The 16,198-nt window shown below is 44.2% G+C and overlaps 1 protein-coding gene across 2 annotated transcripts in view; it reads right to left on the minus strand.

The window, feature by feature from the left end:
* The window catches only part of MAPK8 (mitogen-activated protein kinase 8), a 140,790-nt gene extending 125,218 nt beyond the window's left edge, over positions 1–15,572 (minus strand). For both annotated transcript variants that reach the window (XM_032797417.2, XM_032797420.2), the window contains exon 1: positions 15,531–15,572. The gene's annotated coding sequence lies outside the window, so the exon portion shown is untranslated. The remainder of the gene's footprint in view (positions 1–15,530) is intronic.
* Positions 15,573–16,198: the final 626 nt, after the last annotated feature.

The following is a 16,198-nucleotide window of genomic DNA, read 5'->3' on the forward strand; positions in this document are numbered from 1 at the left end:
AACACAAACACCACCCACCCCAGAGAACAGACTAGAAAGGAAGCCCCTCAGCCATCACAACACTATCCAATATATATATTTCCATATACACATACATATACACATTATGGCCTTACGCAAAGCTATTCAGTCATTTAAAAGCAAATCTTGGTCTGACAGAGAGGTTATATAGTCATTAGTACTGTATCTGTAACTCTATAAATGTAATAATTAATTAAAAGATTGCTAGAGATTATATGGCCTTAAAAAAAAACAAACCCACACACAAATCCATATATTAACAATTTAGGCCATCCAGCTTTGCTGTAGATAATTAATTTTTCCTCCTTGTTCATCTGAAATGTACACCTCAGGAGTCAGTATGTAGTATCACAACCATTAAGTAATTTAAATTGCATTTCTGCCCAATATCCAATGTATTAGTTTATGTACCCAAGAGCAGGGATAATAAGGATCTAGTGTGTCACACAAAGCTAGATCTATGCAACGCAAAAGTACAACAGAACAGGCAACACAAATGGAGGATACATTTACTGCTAAGCCTAATGCAATGAAGTTGATTGAAAATACACTATGGAACATACAGATACTTTGTTCAATAACCATTGGGAAAATAAAACTTAGAAACACTATTTTCTATTTAAAACCGTAGAAAGATTAATATATGTGACGTACTAGTTTAGATAAATCATTGATCTCATACACTGTAAACTTACCCCACCACCACTTCACACACACAATCGAAGAGGTAGCCCTCACTATAACAAAACTGTACACAGAAATAATAAACATCTTTCCCAAGCTTACAAAAAAAAAGTTTAAAAGGATGGTAAACACTTGAATAGACATTATTGGATATTTCTTATAACAACATCAGGCCACAGTCCCAATATTAATTGTGAATACATAGGGTTAAGGGTGGATTAGCTAAAGGGTGCCAGTGTGGAGAGAATTTCTGGGTTTCATTCTACAGGACAGTAAAGATAATATGTTTGATATCAGGTTGAGTTAATTTATAGAGCCATTTGGGTGAGTGTTATATCATTGTAAAAGGATATAGAAATATTAACAAGTACCACGCAGAAAGGACACACTTAACATGCTACACTTGCAGATGTCAGACCACTTTCCAGTAAACCATCTTTGCTTAGAGCGCAGTAAGGAAAGCGCTGTAGCTGGTCCACACGACAGCTGACAGTGCACTGGACGCCACATTAGCAGCTCTTGCAACAGCCAGAGAGAGCAGATGCATTGGGAGCTATCGCAGCATGCAAGTGTCTGCAACATCTTTTCAAATGGGGGTGTGGAAATGGAGTGAACATAAGAACATGGAACATAAAACGGCCAGGTATCGGTCAGACCAAAGGTCCATCTAGACCGATCACTGTTACCAAAGTGGCCCAATCAATGCCCCAGAGGAGTGAACCTAACAGCAATGAAGAGTGATCTCTATCCTGCCTATTAATAACTCCATCCTCTGACAAACAGAGGCTAGGACACTATTCTTTACCCTCCTGGCAATTGTCTTTCATGAAACTTCACCACCATGAATATTATCCAGTCTCTTTTAAACACTGTTATTTATCCCAGCCTCACACACCTCCTCAGGTAAGGGAGTTCCACAAGTGACTGTGCGCTGTGTAAAAGAACTTCCTTTGTTTGTTTTAAACCTGCCGCCTATAATTTCATTGGGGACCCCTAGTTCTGTATTAATGGAATAAGTAAATAACTTTTCCTTATCCACTTTCTCAACATTACTCATGATTTTATACACCTCTATCATATCCCCCCTTAGTCTCCTCTTTTCCAAGCTGACGAGTCACAGCCTCTTTAATCTTTCCTCATATGGGACCCTCTCCAAACCCCTAATCATTTTAGTTGCCCTTTTCTGAACCTTTCCTAGTGCTAGAATATCTTTTTTGAAGCGAGGAGACCACATCTGTACACAGCATTCAAGATGTGGGCGTACCATGGATTTATATAAGGGCAATAATATACTCTCAGTCTTTTGGAGTGTCCCCTTTGTATGGGGGGGGGGGGAGTGGATTTTTGGTGGTCTGAGAGCATGTCAGCATGCTGTCTTGTATGTTCAGACAGCAGCAGAACTCCCCCTTCGCCTGCCTCTCTCTCTCTCTCTGTCACACACACACACAGCAGTCCACAGTAATGGTTGCTTTGTCTCGGAGCAGATAAGCATGCTGGCTGTCAAATGCAGCTTGCAAAGGGCATATCCAAAACAATGACAAGAGTGACCACTTGACTTAAGGGAATTATGGGACGTTTCCAGAGGCTGATCAGAGCGCAGTAATGGAACACCTCTGGGATGCTCCAGCAGGGACACATCAAACGTTATTCTACTCGCAGAGATAGAGTATCAGGAGTGCTCTAGCCGTGGAATCAGAGTGCTCTGTGTGCCTTCCCAGTGTGGACAGGTAGTGAGCTAGTGTGCCCAGGGCTCCTTTAATGCGCTGTAACTTGCAAGTGCAGCCAAGCCCTTACTGTGCAAGAGGGATTTCAAATCAGGCTCCCGACTTTCAGGTGTCTGACAACTCAGTCACTCACTTTATAGGTACTTCAGCAGTAGTCATGGATCTGTTCCATCTCTCAGACTCCATTAGTCCCAGAGTCCCTCCTTTTGTAGCGGAGTCCTTTCCAATATGTTCCTCCTTCAAAAGGCTTCTTAAATTCTAGGGTAGCATCTGGGTCCTGCTCTAGAGTAGCCATTTTGGAAATAAATGGTCAACTGGAGCACTGTTCAGCTCCTTCCTTTATGATTTGAGCAATGGGTTTCTAACTCCTGCCTGGAGATTGGGTATGCCTTGATATACTCATCCAGTCACTACAACAATTTTGCATCTAGCAGATCTTATGCTTCAATTTTAAAAAAGCATCTAGCCCATCTGGTTGCAAAAATAACCTTGCTTATATGACCAGACAGTGCTGTTTTGCAGAGTCTGCAGATACTGTCCGAAGAAACAGCACTAAAAGGTGTAAACTGCCCCATTTTTCTAAGTAAAAATGTTAATTCTAAAGCATAATGATGCTGGTTCAAAAGTCAAAATTAATATTTGCTGATCATTTCTGCAGAAACATTCAGATAATGTTGGCTGTGCAAAGAACATGAGAAATTTCTGTATTATTTTTGTGAAAATTATGTTTGACTCAGTTTACTCACTAACTTTTGTACTGCTACCTACTTGAGAGCAAGATATTAACTTCTTTCCAGATACTGGGAAATAATCAGTGAATTGACTGGGTGCAGGTCAGGTAGATATGTTTGGGCTGGGCGAATGGTTGAACAAAAATTGTGAACATGTGAATGCAGATATCTTGGAGATACAATGGACAACCAGACTACTAACTTTTAACAAGTACCAGCAAGGGATCTATTGGATGTAGATGGGAAATTACTCATCTGACCACAACCGCTTTCCCTCAGCTGAACCAGGGGTGAGGGCAGTATACTTGAAAACAGCATGACTGTGACTTGAGACAAATGACTAAAAGTGTTAGGAGACAGAGATAAGTAACCTGCTCTCCCAGCAGATAGGGTAATCCAATCCAGGACTGTTAGGTAAGGCTAGGGAGATTTGCAGCAAGCAAAATGGGAAATGACAGCCAAGGATGGAATATTGCGGCAAGGGATCTGGGGGTCATAGTGGATTACAAGCTAAATATGAGTCAACAGCGTAACACTTGCAAAAAAAGCATAGGAATTTCTTCAGAGCCATATTCTACCCGCAATCTTTGATTGCGGAATATTATTGGTAGCAATGAGAGGTCTGCTACAGATGGTAGAGAGTAGAATACTGCTGCCCCAGCCCAGGGGCCTTAAGGGTTCATTATTTTTTTTTTCCACAGCATGACATCTCTGGCTAAATCTATACTTTCTCGTTTCCAGGTTGCTTGCAGCCTATACTTTTCAGGGTGCCTTTTAAACTTTTCCTACATGGATTTAGGGATTGTGCCTTTTTGTTTGTCTTTTTATGGTGTATATAGGCATTCTGAAAGTTTTCAATGTGTTCTTTTTCCTGCTTTTATTAATATTTAACTTCAAAAATATCAGCAATGCTAACTCTGGTTTTACTGGAGAATTTTGTGGATGTCTCAGGGATGCCTATACTGCAGCATGAGGCAAGACTGCAGCCCAGGCAGATACATACGCACTAGCAGGGTTAAAAATAACCATGTAAATGTGGCAGCACAGGCTTTCAGCCTGGGCTGTACATGCATGCTGGGGACCCTGGACACCTACTTTGTCTGAAGCACGTGCTCTCACATTTACATGACTATTTTTAACTGTGCTAGTGTGTATATGTCTGCCTGAGCTATCATCACACCTCACACTGCACTACAGACATACCTTCAGAGTATTTGCATTGTGTGCTCTCACATCTTAACAGACTTCCTTTCTACTCAATGTTAATTGCTAAAGTTAAACAAGTTTTAACAGAAAAACCACTGAAACAAACCCAAAAGACAAACAGTTTAACAGTCTAAAAATTCTGTTCTCAACTACTCAACCTTCACTCTCTTGTGATCTCATAGTTAAACTAAGGCCTTGGCTACACTTGCAAGTTGCAGCGCTGGTGAAGGGGTTACAGAGCTGCAACTTACTCGGTGTCCACACTTACAAAGCTCAGCAGCGGCTGCAACTCCCTGTTCTGCAGTGCTGGCTGTACTTCTGGTCTGCTACGGGTGTAGCGAATCCAGTGCTGGTGATGCAGCGCTGCTCATCAGGTGTGGACACTCACCAGCGCTGTAAATTGGCCTCCAGGTATTAGGAGGTATCCCAGCATACCTTTTCAGCCTTCTGGTCATCGTTTCGCACTCCACTGCCCTGGGCTCAGGTGACCCGCCCTTTAAATGCCCCGGGAATTTTTTAAAATCCCTTCCTGTTGCTCAGCGAGGCGTGGAGTGCAATCAATCAATCAATCAGTGACCATACCTCACGCCCCAAACAGCCCCAGCATGGAGCACTCCGAGCTGCAGGATCTCATCAGATGTTTGGGGTGAGGAAGCTGTGCAGGCACAGCTGAGCTCAGCCGTAGAAATTATGATACCTACGGCCAAGATATCAAAGTCAATGCATACAGGGCTATGACCGGGACGCGGTACAGTGCAGGGTTAAGGTAAGGAGCTGCGGAGTGCCTACGGCAAAGCACGTCAGGGAAACCGCACGTCAGGTGCTGCCCCACAACCATGCCATTTTTACAAGGAGGTGGATGCGATACTTGATGTAACCCCACTGCCAATCCGAGGATCGTGATGGACAGTTCAGAGCTGGAGAGGAGGGGGAGGGTGCAGAGAACTCGAGAGGAGGCTACTGAGTGTTTGGAGACTCCCAGAGATTATGCAACCAGGAGCTATTTTCAGCACAGGAAGAAGCTAGCCAGTCGCAGCCACTGGAACTTGGTAGTGAGGAACCAGTAGAGGAGCCTGTTCCTGTAAGAACTTTATTATTAAGGATGGAAATGTTTTGGGAGGAGGGGGCTATGGCTGCTGCAGGCTAGCTAGATGTGAATAGCCAATTGATTTAGTCTATCACGTCGCGGTAATCAGCCTCTGTAATCTCTTCAAAAGTTTCAGCCAGAGCGTGTGCAATGTGCTTTCGCAAGTTTATAGGGAGACCACCGTGGTTCCTTGTCCCAGTCAGGCTAACACGTCCGCGCCATTATGCCGTGAGGGGGTGGGGGGACATTGCTGCACACAGGCAGCCACGCAGGGACCAGGGCGGGGATCCACATATCTGTAGAAGACCCTCCGCTTTTCCCAGGTGACTCGGAGCAGCGAGATATCGAGGAGGATAAAATTCTGTGGAAAATGCAGGGATACTGTTAAGTGCTATTTCCCTCTAGCTGCTCTTTGCCTTTCCCCAGTTCACAGAACCCAGATGATCCCAGAGAGTTAAGCAGCCCCCCTTCCCAGGTGAGCCGCGTGTGCCAATGAGCTCTCCACAGAGTACCTGCTGTGGCAGATGTGGGGAAACTTACCATTTGTCTCTGTAGCTGTGGTCTCTGTGCTATGCTCGCAATGCGTAAATGATGCTACAATAGTCTACATAACTCCTTAAGTGTGATTAAAAACATACAGGCTCCGTAGTAAAAGTTTTATCTCTCTGTGTTTTTTTAAAGTGACCTTGGATACTGCTCCATCAGCGCAGACTTCTGAAAAACTACGGAACTTAAGAAAAAAACCAAGGAAGAGTAAGGAGGAGCTGGTGAAAGCAGTTATGTACCTGTATCCACAGATAATAAAAGTTGCAGGACTGAGGAAAATTGAAAGCGGAGAAGGAACAGGCTACCAAAGGAACGAAGGCTGCCAAGCGAAAGGAACTGCTTACAAGAGAAGCACAGATCGGTGCTAAGCATCCTGGACGCCACACAGACCTCATGCAGTCAATGTAGCCATGCAGGCAGAGCACTACCATGCCTTCCTCCCCCATCCCAAAGCTCAACCCATTGTGCCCCACTGTTCCTCAAAAACACCTTCTCCAGCTCCTGGTTCTTACCACCACCAGCTGCCCCCACCCATACGTTCACCTAACAGCCTGAGAACTACGACCCTTACCCAATGCACTCAACCCCCATCACCATGCAGCCATATTTAATCCTGAATGCAGTAGGCATTGCACAGCACTCAAGGAAGGACATATTCAAACCTCTGACTTTACCGCTCATTCACCCTCCCCCTGCTCGTTTTATGTACTGTATTTTTAATAAGGATTTCTTGTCTTTTAAAACAGTTTTATTATTACAGAAGATGTAACATACTGTACCAAGTGAAAATAGCACTGCAAATCATTGCAACCACTGCACTTCACTCCTGTGGGAAGCACCCAACATTACTGGTTGGCTCCTTCAGCCTCAAATTGCTCCTTTAAGGCATCCCTAACCTTGAGCACTGTGCTGGGCCGCTCTAGTAGCCCTGCTCTCTGGTTGTGCAAGTTGCCTCCAGGCGTTGAAACCCGGGGTCCATTCGTCACTGAAGGTTTCACCTATCCTCTCACAAATATATGGAGGATACAGCACCGGTTATAATCGGCTGGGATTGCTTGCTTTCCCCCATCTCTAGCTTCCCGTAGAGACTTCTCCATCTCCCTTTAAATGGCCAAAAGCACACTCCACAGTCATTCTGCCACCGGCCAGCCTATAGTTGAAGACGGTCCCTTTGCTCCTGTCAGCTTCCCTGTATACGGTTTATTGAGCAAGGCATTACTGGTTAGGAGGGGGCTCCAAGGAATCACAAGTTGGGCATTCAACGTCCCTCCACTGGTATCTTCCGGTCTGGGAAAAAGTCCCTGCCCTGCAGCTTCCGAACATGCCACTGTTCCGAAAGATGCGTGCATCACATGCACCTTTCCAAGGCCATCCGTGTAATCTCAGTGAAACCGCCCATAGTGATTCCACAAGCGCTCGAGAACTCAGAGAAATACCCCTTCCGATAAACCTACTCAGATGCCAAGGTGGGTGGTGCCAGACTAGAATATGCATCGCCATTCTATTTTCCCTCCACAGTTAGGAAACCATTTGTCAAAGCATCCAGAATGCTCTGTACATTCCCCAGAGTCACAGGTTCTTCTTAGAGGATGCGATTAATAGCCCTGCAAACTTGATCACCACTCATTCCAACGGTCGACTTTCCATCTCAAATCTGGTTTGCGACCGATGGTAGCTCAGTCTGGAGTTGCCAGCTTCAGACTGGCAATAGCCACGCTCTCCACTGACAGGGCAGCTCTCAGTCTCGTGTCCTGCGTGCAGGTTGCGGCGGCCTCAGCAACAGTCCCCATGAAAGTGGCTATTTCATCATCGAGAAAGTTCTGCCACTGATCGTGCATCCCAACTTGCAGAACGATGTGATCCCACCACTCAAGTGCTTGTTTCCCGAGCCCAAAGCGCGTTCCACGTGGCTGACATCGTCCGTTATGCACAAGCAATTAGATGTTCAGGCGCAATCAGCCAAATCTATTTCATCATCTGAGCTCTCCGTCACGTCTTGGAGCACAAGGAATAGCTCAGCTGCCAGACCCTGATGTGCTGGCAACATATCATCACAAAGTCTGCAGCAGCTCGGGGCCCATTTCTTACTGAAATCACCCGGCGACTCACAATGGCACAAACGCTGAAAAGGGAGTGATTGCAGCAGGGCGTGTGAACGAGAAGCCGGAATGGCCCGCACCCTTCCCGTTCCCCTTCCCACAAGCCAAATGGACGGAGGTGCTCTGTGGGATAGCTGCCCACAATGCACCACTCACAACAGCGCTGCAAATGCTGCAAATGTGGACACACTGCAGCGCTGGTCGCTGTCAGTGTGGACACACTGCAGCGCTGGCCCTACACAGCTGTACGAAAATAGTTGTAACTACCAGCGCTGCAAAAATGTAAGTGTACCCATGCCCTAATTCTCAAGTCATCATAGAATCTTCAAGGATAAATGAGACCTGAATTTCCAGTAAAGAGTAGATAGAACTACCTGGATTGTTTTTGTGTTTATTTTAGTGAACAAACCCTCAAGGCCTTTTTTATAGATCATAAAGAACATAATATCAATTGTTTTTCCTTTGAAGGTGACCTTCATGATACCTTTTTACCAGCCTCAAACAAGGTGATACACAGTTTTTGGGTTTTCTATAGTACCCAAGTCAAATATCGGGAGCTCTAAGAGCCATGCAGTGCCCATTTGTATAATGGCACTCTGCATCTGCAAACTGACTAGCCAGCAACAGCTCTCACCCACATTCAACTCAAAAGTAGATAGAAATAGATCTGTGCCCCGGAGCAAGGGAAAAATATCAAGCAGCTCTCAATACATTTGCATTTTACATAGATAGGAAGTTCTCATAGGAACATGCAAAGTCACACAAATACCTCATTTTTAAGAGATAATACAGACTGAACATACAAACAGAGCACATTGGGCATACCCTTCAGTTTCATATTATAGTTCCATTTAATTAAAAGGCATATCATCATCCAGAGCTGCAGTCATCAACATTTACTTCCAATAAATTGCAAGAACTGAACTCTTCAAATCATCTTATTGTCAACATGCCCCCATGAACCACAGAATCAGATTCCAGTAGATAAACAGTCCCATATTTCATGCCAGGGGTAGGACAAAAGAGAGAGAAAGACTGTGTCTCTAAGATTATCTACTATGCATAGATATTAGAGGAAGAGATTAAATAAATAAAGATGACTTGCCACTGGAATTCCAGTGGAAATCTTTACCTGGAGAGAGGCCTTAACTATCAGTTTCAAAATATTATAAGATACCATTAAAATATGCTATTAGTAGTACAGTACTCCCTAGGAAGAATTAAAAAAAAACTGTAGTTCTATTTATAGACAAGTTTCCTCCTGATCCAGAACATTCCACACACACAATCTGGATCAATTTTAAATTACTTTCTTCCATAGAGATAAATGAGGATGATGTAAACAGACATACCAGTGGAAACATCACATCCTAAAGATAACTATTATAAAAGCACAGCAGCTTTACAAGGAGGAATTCTCTGCCTTTTCAAGGATAATTTCCCCAAGATTTCCCTCTGATTGTACCCCAACTTCGTTTCAAATATTTCCAAATTTATACTACTTCAGGGGCACATACTAACAACATGCTGCCCTGCAGCCACTGCTCAAGTCTGGGAGCAAAAGAATTCTGCCAAAGCTTCTGGTGATTGTTACTTATTCTTAAATTCTAAGATTAACATACTTCCAGTGAAGTTTTTCAAGACAAAACAAATTAAATGGCTCAGTGTATTGGTAATGAGATAAGGAGCCCTTCACCTCAAAGGCTGATCTACTCACAAAATTGCACTAATTTAACTAAAAAAGAGTGATTTTATACCAAGTTAGTTACATCGGTGCAGCTTTGTCGACAGGCAGCCATATCCATTATAACCTATTTTCTATCAGTTTAGCTTCACACACAGCCAGTTTTTGACTGGGGTACACCCATAAGTTTGCACTGGTTCAACTAAATCAGTAAAAGTCCTCTGTACAGACAAGCCATAAGTCACAGGCTCACATCTGTTCTAGGTCAATATTCAGTTCCCTACATGACATGAACAGGTGTTTCTCCTAGTCCAAGTCACCACACTTTCAGTTTGACCTCTATGGTGGGATTAGAAAGCAAACGCTTCTCAGCATTAAAGGCAGTTCTTCCATAACCTCACCGAGGTATACCAGCAGAATAGAGTAGTGCAGGGGAAAGTACTGAGGCTGCCTATGGTACATCTGTCCTGAAGCATTCCAGAGGCCACCAACCTCACGTTATCTTTCACTAACACTAAATTCACTGCTAAAAAGAGAAGATTTGCAAGAGAGAACAACTGAGATTTCTGGCTTGCCAGACAATGCATTTAAAGAGGTGGTGTCAATTTAACTTTAGCTCGCACTTTTGCGAAGACAACCAACAGAAGCATTCCCAAATCTTAAAAAGACGCATAAACGGAAACAGTTGCTTTTAACAAAATTTCTTGCAGTGTTTGAAAGCCTAATGTCCCAGTATTAAGAACACTGAGTGTAAACAATGTCATTGAATTTTCACTGTCCAAGCTGAGATAAATGCAGAACAAGAAGCATTCACAGTTTCAATTGGATTTTTAAAATCTCAGTTTAATAACCGATAGATATTATTAGAAATAGTAGATATTATTTTGAAGATTAAATATATTATAACCCTTCTTCAAAGGGCAGCTAGGCCCAAACAGAGAGTTAGCAGCATAATTTGTCAAAGAATATACTGTGCATTTCTACTCAACACGAGACCTCCTCCATCACAACCTAGGAGAGATCAAATCTAAGAGACAGTTTAGTATATTTCTCAACATATTACCAATAAGATGTTAAAAGAAAAAAAAACATAAAATTACAGTTACATATGGAACACAACACTATCTGATCATTCACCATCGGAAAGTTTAATGTGTGCTCTACACATCTTGTGGGACAGTCTGTAAGAACTGAAATAGTACTTATAGTTGAGAATCAAAGGTAGCAAACTGACGTTGAATAAATGGAAAGAACTACAATCCCAAATGCTTCTATAACATCAACACGTTGCTTAAAACAGCCACATCAAAATCTAATCTCTGTAGCTGAAGAACCGCTGCAGAACGCATGCCGGCCATAAGACATGAAAGTAACTTAAACTTGTTATATGTATTCCAGATGCAGAACCAAAACATTGCATAATTATGTTGGGAGAATGGAGTGTTCCGATTAGTCAAAAATTCCAGTTAACTAAGAGTTATACTTACCAATGGAGGGAAGGAGTTCGGATGCGGGAGAGGGCTCAGGGCAGGGGGTTGGGGCAATGGAGCAGTTTCGGGGTGCCGTATCCAGACAGCGCTCACCTCGGGCAGCTCCCCACAAGTGCCAACACGTCCCTTGGCTCGTAGGCAGAGGTGCAGCCAGGTGTCTCTGCGTGCTGCCTCACCTGCAGGCACCACCACATCTCACACTGGTTGTGGTTCCTGGACACTGGAAGCTGCAGAGCCTGCGCCAGGGGCAGCACACAGAGCCCCCATGACCATTCCACTGCCTAAGAGAAGAAGGGACATGTCACCACTTCGGGGGAGGCATGTGGAGTCAGGTAGGGAGCCTGCCGGCCCCACATCAACCAGACTTTTAATGGCAACCCTACTGAAGATTTGTATTGGGAGATGTCAGAAATGCCAGTTTCTGGAGCTTTCTGTTGGTAAAGTGCCATATAACACAGCTTTTACTGTATAATGATTAAATTTGTTAAAATAAGATACCTGACCTTATAAGCAAGTCTACCTAATAGATTTGCCAAATAAATTGTACATGCATTTCTACAAAGCTTCAAAAACACTGCTCCCTAAAATTAGCATGTTTGACAAACTGTACTTTTTCCTAGAAAACCCTTTTGTGCCTTTTTTAGAATCATTTTCCTACTCTGGAAAGTGAATCTAAAAAATGGCATTGTGAGGTTTAACATTTGATCTCTCTCAGCAACTCCAGTTCAAATTTGCTCAGTATACAAAAAGTGTCGTTTCCCCCGGTCTTAACTGTCAACCCTGAAAACTGACCTGGAATCTGAAAGCCAAGCTGGGTTCCTGCTGGCTCCTGAATCATCAGCAATGAAGATTCTACAATCAAAAATCTGGTTAGCAATTCTGTCAGTGATGATGCACAAACCAGAAGTGAATCCTGCTCATCCTATCATTGCTGAATTGGCTCTGCAGGGCCAACAGGAGTAAAACCTTATTAGTCAGTAAAAAGCAAAACTATATGGTTTTGAGTATGCATAGGATGCAGATTTACCACATAAGATGCTGCTCTTTTTTCCCTACATTCCTTCTTAAAAGACTATAATCTCATTCTGAAAAGAAGACTTGTGTATTTCCAAAATTTCAGATCGCCATTGTCCATTCCTCCAACCTACTCCCCACACTTCAAAAATAAATCCAATGTTTGAAATAAATATCAAAAGTTAAACAACTCGCTCAGAACTTGGAGACAATCATTCTATGATACCTGATAACAAAGACAGAAAAATTCTCACTCCAACACATTCAGTGGGAGAAACAGGACGCTCAGAAAGATGTGCTTCGATGAGATGGAATCAGTTATTAAGTTTTTGTGTATGTAAGTCTGTCTCAAATACAATCTACATCCATCAGACCTCATGTTTTTCCAGGAAAAAGTCACTTATCTGAAATATCTCAGAGTCCATCTCCAGAAGCCAAACTCCATGCTTGGACATTTCATCCATCACCACAAACAGGTCCCCTAATCACCCTCTCCCTACACATATAAATCTCACTGTTTAGCATATGAAACACTAGACTGGACACTAAACTAGTAACTGTATAATAAAAATCCTAAGCTAGCAGAGAGCTGCACTAAGTTCACCACTCTGCCAGTATAGGGCCTAACCTGTGAAGAAAACAAAACGTTTAAAACATATATACTTACGAAGGAAAATGTATTGCTCTAAGCATTGGAACTTACTTGATAGAAACACTGAAGAGCATCACTAGAGATTCAGATATAAAATAATTTAAGATGGTTGCCTGCATTGACTGAGGTCAAAATAGAGGCATAGGCATATTTGAATTTCACCAGCTATGTTTTTATTATTATATGTTCTTCTTTATAGAATGTACAATTTGAGGGGTCTAAAAAAAAAATCACTGAACTCACTTTTAGTTAGAACCCTTAGCTAGGAATTTGACCCAATATCCCTTCGGGCTACAATTTGAATTAATTCTAAATAAATTCAATACTTGAGTGTACACCAGTTTATGCAAACAAAATAAAACAGGCTACAGAACTATGTTTTAAACACCCGATTCACCCAAAGAGGAGTGCATTTGCCTACAACTCTGAAAATTAAACTAGTTTTTCAATGAATTAATTGCAGACTGTTACCAAAAGTAATCTCTAAACCTCTAAATAAAACTAAGTTGTAATACAAGCTTGCAAAACTCTGCCTCACACACTTGCCCAAGAGCAATTAATTTCTTTAGATGGGTGAGTAAAACATCATTTGTGTTTACATAATTATGGTCAGGCTAGGTAAGTGGATATTCTGCCTGGGCTGAAAAAATATTCATAATACTTTTGCAAGGCCGCTCTATATAACACTGAAATTCAGCAAGACTGTATAAACCCAACTATGCCACCATAATTGGGAAAAAACAAGCTCATGGGAGTCATATTTGCAGGTTATTAACAGAGACCAGTTAACAGACTCTTACACTTTGCATTGATGGAAGCACTGCACAGAAAAATCTGAAGAAATCAGAAGCTTTCAGAGTCAATTCTGACACTACTAGAGACAAAGAGAAACTACAGGAGGGCAACAGAAAAGCTGCAAAAAACCACATCACTCACTTTTGACAAAAAGTATCAGGATTAAAATGCAGAAGACACAAAAAATATTGCCAAACTCCCTAAGCAGCTGTCTTTAGAAGTAAATATCCCAGAGAAACAAAAAGATATTTTTTCAAAAGCAGTGATTTGGAATGCTGTTACAGATCTCATTCATTTCAAATTGCTACATTCCACAGCAACTCAAATCTCTTTCCCAGAAAAAAATTTACAATAAAATACAAGTCGGTTTGGATAAAAATTAACTTTTATCTGTAAATGTTGATAAATGCTGACAAAGTGGGTATTCACGCACAAAAGCTTATGCTCCAATACGTCTGTTAGTGTATAAGCTCCCACAAGACTCTTTGTTGCTGATTTTATTGTAGACACAGAAGCCAACCAACGATATTTCCAAAATTTACAGATATGCCAAGTAAGAAAAATGCTGCTTGAGAACTTATTAGAGTTTGATTTAAGAATGTTTACTTTGTATATTCTGCTATGATGTTGACAATTTGTGTTTTAATGGCTATAAAACTGTAACTTTTTGAATCTCAATGTCCAGGGTCATTAAATTATTGTCTGACCAGCCTCCACCATTTCCCACAACTGTGAACATTTAAATCGATCGAAGTACTTTAAAATAAAATTGATATTATGTGTCAAAATTATATTTAAAAAAATCAAATTCTGCCAAGCCTATATACAGGGCAGGTCTGCAAGATGAAAGAAGATCCTTCCACAGCTTAAGTTTTGGTTACCTTGCTCCCAAGGAGAAAAGACCCACTGTCATGCATTATGCCTATGCTTGTACTTCCAGACCAACAAAGAGATATTCCTCCTCTCTCTCCCACCCTCAAACATATCCCCATGTTTTGCAGTGCTCTGCTGGTCCTCAGTATGTCACCCAGCCCACATGCAACAACAGTTCAGCACAGCTGTGGAAAGCCATCCACCTGCTACAAGTTAGGTATAAAATGCACGAGGGGTGTAAGGTGCTAAACAGATGATGAAGGTCCCTAAATCAAGGGCTGACAACAAGAACTCCATGTGTACAGGCCCCGGCCTCTGGCACCCCTTCTTCCCACCACTGTCCCCCATATCTCCTCTTTCACCCCACTATGATCACTACTCCCTCCAGCTGCCCCCACTACTGTTACTGCACCCCCATAAGAACTAAACACTGCACCCTTTGCATGCATCCCACTAGCTGCCCCTCCCCCCAAAAAATATTGCAGCTATCCCTTTTCAGCCGCCCCCCCCAACAACCAAATATTATTCCACCTCCTTGCAATGCACCCCCAATAATTACCCCTCCCCTTAGGACCATTACACCTACCCCTTCCAGCTGCCCCCCCATAAGACAACTATCATTGCATCCCTCCCCACTGCATGCATCTCCACTAGCTGCCCCTCCCCCACGGAGCACACACCCCCAGCTGCCCCCACCAGAACATTATTGCACCCCGTCCCGCTGCCCCTCCCCCAAAGACCCACACACTGCCCCCTGGTCCCCGCCCCCGCAGAGCCCTGTGCTGGCGCCGCAGCCCGGTATCGCCTCGCCCACCCCCAGCCCAACATCTACGGAACGGCCGAGTCAGACCCACCCCGGCGCTGAATCGGAGCAGGCTTCCCCGGCGGCTCCGGGACAGGCCGCAGCCCCGCACTCACCCTCACCGCCACCGCCACCGCCTCCTGCTTCAGCCGCGGCCGCTGAGTAACGAGCCGGGGCCGGGCCGAGCCGCGCGCACAGACGCAGCGCCCCGCCCTGCGCCGCGCCGAAGGGGGGTGGGGGAGGGGAGCTTCTCCTCCTCCGGTCCCGAGACAGATCCCCCAACGACTCCCTGTCCCTTCTGGGGATACCAGCTCCGTGCGGCGCCCTCACGGCAGCCCCCCCGCCTCCGTGTGCACCCCCACACCCTGGGACAGCCCGCCAGCTACGTGTGCCTCCCCGTGTGTCCCCCACACGGCCCCCTGAAACAGACCCCCCTGTCTGTGTGCCCCCAGCCGCTCACCTGGGACAGACCCCCACACTCCACGTGCCCCCGCGTTGGCCCCCCAGACAGGCCCCGTGCTGGCTTCCTGTGCCCCCTGACTGATCCCCCTGCTCCATGTTCTCCCCCACACACACGTACCGTGACAGCCCCCCACTCCGTGTGTCTCCCAGACGGTCCCCCAAGACGCACCCCTGCGGCTCCGTGTGCCCCCCTCCCCCGCCTCAGACATGCCCCCGGGTCTGTGTGCCCCAAGGACAACCCCCACTCCGTGTGCGCCATTGCATGGCTCCCCAGACAGAGCCCCCCACTCTGTGGGCCCCCCTTAGGCCTCTCAGGACAGCTCCCCAG

Source organism: Chelonoidis abingdonii, chromosome 16, assembly GCF_003597395.2.
Source record: "Chelonoidis abingdonii isolate Lonesome George chromosome 16, CheloAbing_2.0, whole genome shotgun sequence".
Classification (NCBI taxonomy): domain Eukaryota; kingdom Metazoa; phylum Chordata; order Testudines; family Testudinidae; genus Chelonoidis; species Chelonoidis abingdonii.